The sequence below is a fragment of the Nematolebias whitei genome, chromosome 19, assembly GCF_014905685.2.
Source record: "Nematolebias whitei isolate Nwh7 chromosome 19, NemWhi1, whole genome shotgun sequence".
NCBI lineage: Eukaryota > Metazoa > Chordata > Actinopteri > Cyprinodontiformes > Rivulidae > Nematolebias > Nematolebias whitei.
Genome location: NC_056516.1, coordinates 34656030 through 34662515, shown reverse-complemented (window position 1 = coordinate 34662515; position 6486 = coordinate 34656030). Strand labels below are relative to the sequence as shown.

The window sequence follows — 6486 nt, the reverse complement described above, 5'->3', positions numbered from 1 at the left end:
ACAGTCAGACGGTATTTTCCAATTCCCTCATTTCGCTCTGAGACGATATTTTCTATGTAGTTTTCTCAATATTCTTTTTTAATGTTTTCTTTCAACTGGTTTTAAAGTGTAATACAAAGTTTTCATTTTATTATCAAATTACTTTTCATTATTTATATTTTATATAAAGCACATTATTTTAATGTTGCAGTACTATTTCATAGAGTACATTTTTATTGTGAACTCTCAACTCCCAGAATGTTCGAACCTTGATCTGGAGCCCACCTGAATGGAGGAGATGAGGTCATGTGACCCGCCCTCTGCCCTCCCCCTCCATCAGAGGTCCAACATTCAGGTAATTTACCTTTAAATGCAACTTGTTACATTTACTCAATCTAGAAACGCTGAAATTTGAGGTATTTTTAATGCTTGAACTGATTTCCAACATTTTTAGATTTCTTCTTACAGCCTGAGAAATCAAAACAAGAGGTTAGCCATGACACGATAATCGTCGAGTAACACTAAGATTGTTGTGGCAACCCATTGGAACGATCCCATAAGACGGTATAATACTGAGCAGCATTGTGTTATCATGAAATACAGTATATTATCAGCTGTTATATTCTGAGTTATGGTGTCAATCTGACCGCACAATATTCTGAATTTTAATCTTATGTGGTATTTTCTGTGTTTATGTACATTATTATCCTGGTTACACACAAAACATCTAAAGTTTTCTTCCAAAGCAGAATCTCACTTAAGTTTTAAACACTTTTTTTTAAAGGTTTATCTTCCAACTTTTGTAGATATTACTTACAATTTTATTAGAGAACAATTTCCTCTGAGGTGGACTTTGGCTTGCTTGACATATAGTGGAAATCTTAAAAAACCAGTACAGGAAATGGCAACTCATTTTATTTATTTTATCCAAGTTATTACGCACTGGCAGCTTTTAATTTTGTTTTTCGTCATGCATAATTTCCAGAATATAAGCCTCTTATAGCTGCGACTAATTTATTTTAGTTTTTTTAAGTTTTGGCACTCTGGGCGCTCCCACAGGGGTGGGTCCTTGTGACTCAATGTAACTACCTGTATAAATAAAGGTAAAAAAATAAAAATAAATCTGACCAATGAAATTACCGATCAGGTCTCAGTGGACCAATAAAACTTGGTTTAATTGGTCCACACATCGTTTCCTCCATTCTCTCCCCGCTGAGCCCTCCCCTGGGGTCACGACAAAGTATTTGCACTTGCAGCCACTCAAAATAAGTATGAATCGTGCATTTAAAATGGCACTCCGAGCTCAAGGGCGCAGTGCGCAGGAGGAAGAGGAGGCTACTGTATTTTTTTTATTTTTAACCAGCAGTGTTACAGGCACTGTTCAGGGGAAAAAACATTTACTGTACATATTTGTGTATAATAATTAGCATATTTAATTAAAAGTTTTTAAAAAAGGTGTAAATATCTCATGTTACAACGTGAATACTTGCGGCTTATAGACAAGTGCAGCCTGTAAATGTACAATTTTTCCCCTCTTTTTAAATTTAGTGGGCGTGGCTTATATTCAGGTGTGCTCAATAGTCTGGAAATTACGGTAATCTAGTTAACTACTAAACTCTACTATAGTTCTTTGAAGAATGCATAAATAATGGAAAACTTGTATAAATAATCTTAATGACTGAAGCACAGATATATAACTTTATAGTTGTATGACCAAAACTTAGTTTTATTATAATAAATGTCTATAGCTGTGCACTTCAGTTTTTTTTTTTGGTAAATATTTATTGTGAAATTCTCAGTGTGGATTTCCCCTCCTACCTTTAGCTATGAATTAGTGTAAATAATCCTCTTGTTCAAAGTTTTATATTAAATTTGAACCAAAAGTAAACAAATGTTTCAATAAAAACAAAATCAAAGACACGTAGAGTAAAATAAACCTAACTTCATCAGAAATTAAAAACAGTGAGGCTGAAAAATATCAACCGAACCAAATCAAAACTTCTATTGACACTTTTTTATTGTTTGCTTGCAGACAACAAAAAAAAAATCCATAAAGTTCAGATAAAATAAATAAATTGAAAACTTCTGGCGCTTAAAGCAAGTCGTAGAACGAGAGGAAGGCTTTAAAATGACGGCGCTCTTCTGAGGAGTGAAACCGTAACAAACCAAAGCGGCGCTGACTTCAGTCCGTCAGCGTTCTACCTGCGGACTGTTCGCTGGGGTGCGTGCATAAATCCTGATCCAGTCCTACCGCTCAGTGAAAACAGAGAGAGCAAAGCAAAGTAAAACTTTCCCCCGTATATGAAAAGTTAAAAAAGTTAAAAATTGAGCCAAGTGCTTGTTTTGTCCCTAAAATATTATCGTGACAACCTGAACGATTCACCCGTATTTGAGCAAATAAATGCACTAACTAATGTTTTTAATTATTTTCTTTAAAGTTACTCACTTATTAAAAACCTGCCAGCATCTTAAAGACATAATTATCACCGTGTACTTGTATTTTCATGCATACAGTTCTGAATTCTCAAGGTAAAAACTGCTGTGTAGAAATGTCAATATCACAATCTGACCAGGTTTGTAGCTTAACACAGTGGTTCCCAACACTGGTCCTTGAGGAACACCATCCAGCATGTTTTAGTGGTTTCTCTGCTCAACCTCACCTGATTCAGTGATTATTTACGTCCTTAAGTTCAGCAGAAGCCTGTTAATCACCCTTTAATTCAAATCAGGTGCGTTGGAGCAGAGGAACAACTAAAACGTGCAGGATGGTGTTCCTCAGGGATTACGGTTGGGAACCACTGATTTAACAGACTGAGGTAAAGTTGCTCGTTTCCTGAAGTAAAACAGACGAAGTCTTTGAGTTGTTTAGTTTTCCTAGAATAAAAAAAAAAGAGGGGAAAAAAGCAGATTCTACGTTTAAATCCATTTTCGATAAACTTGATTATAATTTGACTTATTTACAAACCCAAAGAGGAAGTGTTAAGATGATCTTTGACTTGGATAATTATATTTATTTATCGTTAAATATTGAAATGTTTTAAGCTTGTGTTTATTTTAGTAAACCAGCATTTTTCTCCTAAACATGTTTGAGAAATATTTTTAAAATTCGGTGATTTCCCAAATGTTTCATAATTCTAACTAAAGTTAGATTGTTTTGCAATTATTTAAAATTAAGTTTGTTTTCATAAATCGGAGTAAGAGGCTGTCGTCTAGTGTAAGATATAAAAAAACTTGGCACAAATACAAACAAAAAGATTTTTAAAGTAATTAGGTCTTTTAAATACTTGTTTTATGAAGTTTTTCTAGTTTTTTCAAATGATTTTAATTATTTTTAGTCTCCTTTTACTAGATTCTTAATTTTAACATTTGCTTTTTTCATGTTGCAGAATTTTATTTAGTTTCCAACCGAAAACAAAAGTTAAATTCTAAATTTTCACGAATTCTCAACATAATTATTTAGCGCTCTAATTGTTGGTGCCATTATGTTCATTTATGCATTTTACGATCCCGTTTATAATTTTGCTCGTTTTGCTTCAGATATTTGGTTTCTTTGAAGCTGAATGGAGCCAAACACCTGCAAACATGAGAAATAAAACCATGTTCATGACAGTTTCTGGCAGTATAATGGATTTGATTTGCATTGTAATAAATGATTTTAGGACTGAAACAAGTCACTTAGAAAAAAAAAAAAAAATACAAACAATTTAAAACATTGACACTGAAATCAATTCCAGCCTCATTTTTTTTTTCTTTTCTTAAAACAAACTCATAAACAGAATGGCACTAATTTGCATTGTTTGACAGTAAAGTGAGGTTTTTAAAAAATGTTTTCCAAAATGGGTTTGAGGAGATATTTTCTTTAAAAAAAAAAAAAAAAAAAAAAAAAGTTTCATAGTTCTTTCATGATTCTGCAAAACAAAGACAGTCATGCAAGGTCCCATCTCCTTAGAAATGTTTTGGATTTTTGTTTTCCTTTAAACAAATGTTTCTTTTTTTTGTTTTTGTCAGTCAAAAGAATCCAGAAAGGGCCAAAATAAAAGCCCGGCCATTTTCACAAAAACAAACAAAGGGTGCTTGGAGCAGTGCAGGAACTCACACTCGCTGTGTTTGGTGAGAGGCTTCGTCGTTTTCTCCTGTTTGGTTGGTCCCCACCGTCCACCACAACAATCCAAGTCCGGACCGGGTGGTTTTAAAGTGGTTTTTAGCTGCATCGTGACCCCAAGTTTAGTTCAAAGGCACAACTCGTTTAACGTCTGCTTTCTGCCGCCGACGCCGAGTCCCGACCCGCCAGCTGAGAAATACTGATGGGTGTCGTCTTGTCAGCTCCACAGCAGGGGAAGCAACGGTAAACCTGTGGAATTAAAACACAAATCAGAGCAGAAAACAAGAACAAAAACCAGATGCACACGAGTCTGAAGGTGGACTAGTTGTAAAAAATGTGATTTTTAAGCTGCAGTCTCCGTGAGCGCTCAGATTTTGAAAAATCACGACCTGTTTTCATGCGCAGAGCTCGCAACAATGCTTTTTTTTTTTTCTTTCAGCCAAGCACCTTATTTTGTTGCTGACCTTTGCCCTCGGCTCATTTTGTACCCCTCTCAGCGATTGTTTATCTATTATTGATCATCATGGACACTTTCCTCGGATGTTTTCGGTCGAAGCAGAGCTCCTGTGCAGACGACAAAGCGCTCTGAGGCAAGATGGTGTTCGCTGCAAAAACTCCTACGAGTCTGAGACGGTTCAGACATCTACCACAGCTCTGTGACTATTTCAAAAGAAAAGTTTTCACATCAAGTTTTTGAAAATCAAGCGACAACAGTTTGACTCGTAAGGAAAGTGAGAATGCCTCAAGTCATGAGTCACTCAGGAGGTGACCATCCCAACGACTCGCAGCTCGGCGAGACATCACTTTCAGCAGCGGAGTTTCTGGAAACTAACGCAAGAGTTGCCTTTTGATTTTTTTGTTTTTTAGCTATTTTCAGATAAATTCAAGGTTTTTTGTGCTAATGTCTGCTACTTTCAGCATAATAAATTGTTTCTGCTAATTTCAGCTTATGCTCCTTTCAGATTATTTCTGCTAGTTTCAGTTATTTCAGCTACTGTTTAATGCTAATTTTAGCCTTTTCAGCTAATTCCAGATTTTTATCAATAATTTAAACTATTTTCAGCGTAATTCAGCAAAAATGTGCTCTCTCCACGCCCTTCTGGCAACTTAAGCTTCTTTTTGCTGTTTTAGCTAATACTATTCAGCTGTTTTTTTGTTGTTGTTGCTAATTTAATTAAAAAAAAAAAGATAATGTCCACTTTTTTGTGCTCATCTCTGCTTCTTTCAGCATAATTGGACAACCATGTTCTTTCTGCTTTCTTCAGCTAATTTAAGCTTGTTCTACCTTTTCAGCTAACTTTTTGAGCATGTTTAGCTAATTTCAGCTGTTTTCAGATGAATTCAAACTTTTCATGTTAATTCTGCTACTTTCAGCCTAATTAACTTCTTTATCCTAATTTCAGCTTGTTATGCTCCTTTCAGATTATTTCTGCTAGTTTCAGTTATTTCAGCAACTATTTAGCTGTTTTATGCTTTTTTTTAGCCTTTTCAGCTAATTCCAGATTTTTAGCAATAATTGCAACTTTTTTCAGCCTAATTCAGCAAAAATGTGCTCTCTCCACATCCTTCGGGTAATTTAGAATTCTTTTTGCTGTTTTAGCTACTTTTCAGCTGTTTTTTTTCAAAGATAATTTCCACTTTTTTTGTGCTCATGTCTGCTTCTTTCAGCACAATTGGGCAACTGTGTTCTTTCTGCTTTAGTCAGCCAATTTAAGCTTGTTCGAACTTTTCAGCTAGCTTTTAGTTGTTTTAAAGCTAATTTCAGCTGTTTTCAGATTAATTCAATCTTTTCATGTTAATTTATGCTTCTTTATGTTAATTTCAGCTTTTTCAGCTAATTCAACATTTTTTTTTTAGCTCATTTCAGTTCTTTTCACTTTCGTCTAGTACTTGAAGTTTTTGTCTTTTAAGCTACTTTTCAGCTATTTTTGCTAATTTCGGCCTTTTTTCAATTCAGTTTTAAGCAAATTTCCTAATTTTTGTGCAAATTTCTGGTTATTTAAACCTAATTCAACAAATATGTATTCTTTGAGGCCCAATGAGAGTTGAGCTGAATTGAATTCTGCTTTCCTTTGCCAATTTAGTCTTGTTCTTCCATTTAATCTGATGTTAGTATGTTTTGAGTTAATTTCAGCTGTTTCTCAGCTAGTTCTTCAGCAATAAGCATTCACGCTGCATTTTTGCAGGAAATGCAGATTCTCTAGTTTTAACTACATTTCAAAGGTAGAACACCCTCAAAATGTTTTGGCAACAGAAAGTTGATCTTATTTTTCTCTCACACATTCATTGTCCTCTTTTAGTCAACCACGTCTTATACATAACATTAATGAGATATATATCTATCTATATATCTATATATATATATCTATATATATATATCTATATCTATATCTCTATATCTATAT

General features: G+C 34.4%; 1 protein-coding gene across 1 annotated transcript in view; it reads right to left on the bottom strand.

The window, feature by feature from the left end:
- Positions 1-4031: 4031 nt before the first annotated feature.
- Positions 4032-6486, bottom strand: part of LOC119426005 (zinc fingers and homeoboxes protein 1) — a 17197-nt gene continuing 14742 nt past the window's right edge. Inside the window, exon 8 of the mRNA XM_037693565.1 lies at positions 4032-4330. The gene's annotated coding sequence lies outside the window, so the exon portion shown is untranslated. The remainder of the gene's footprint in view (positions 4331-6486) is intronic.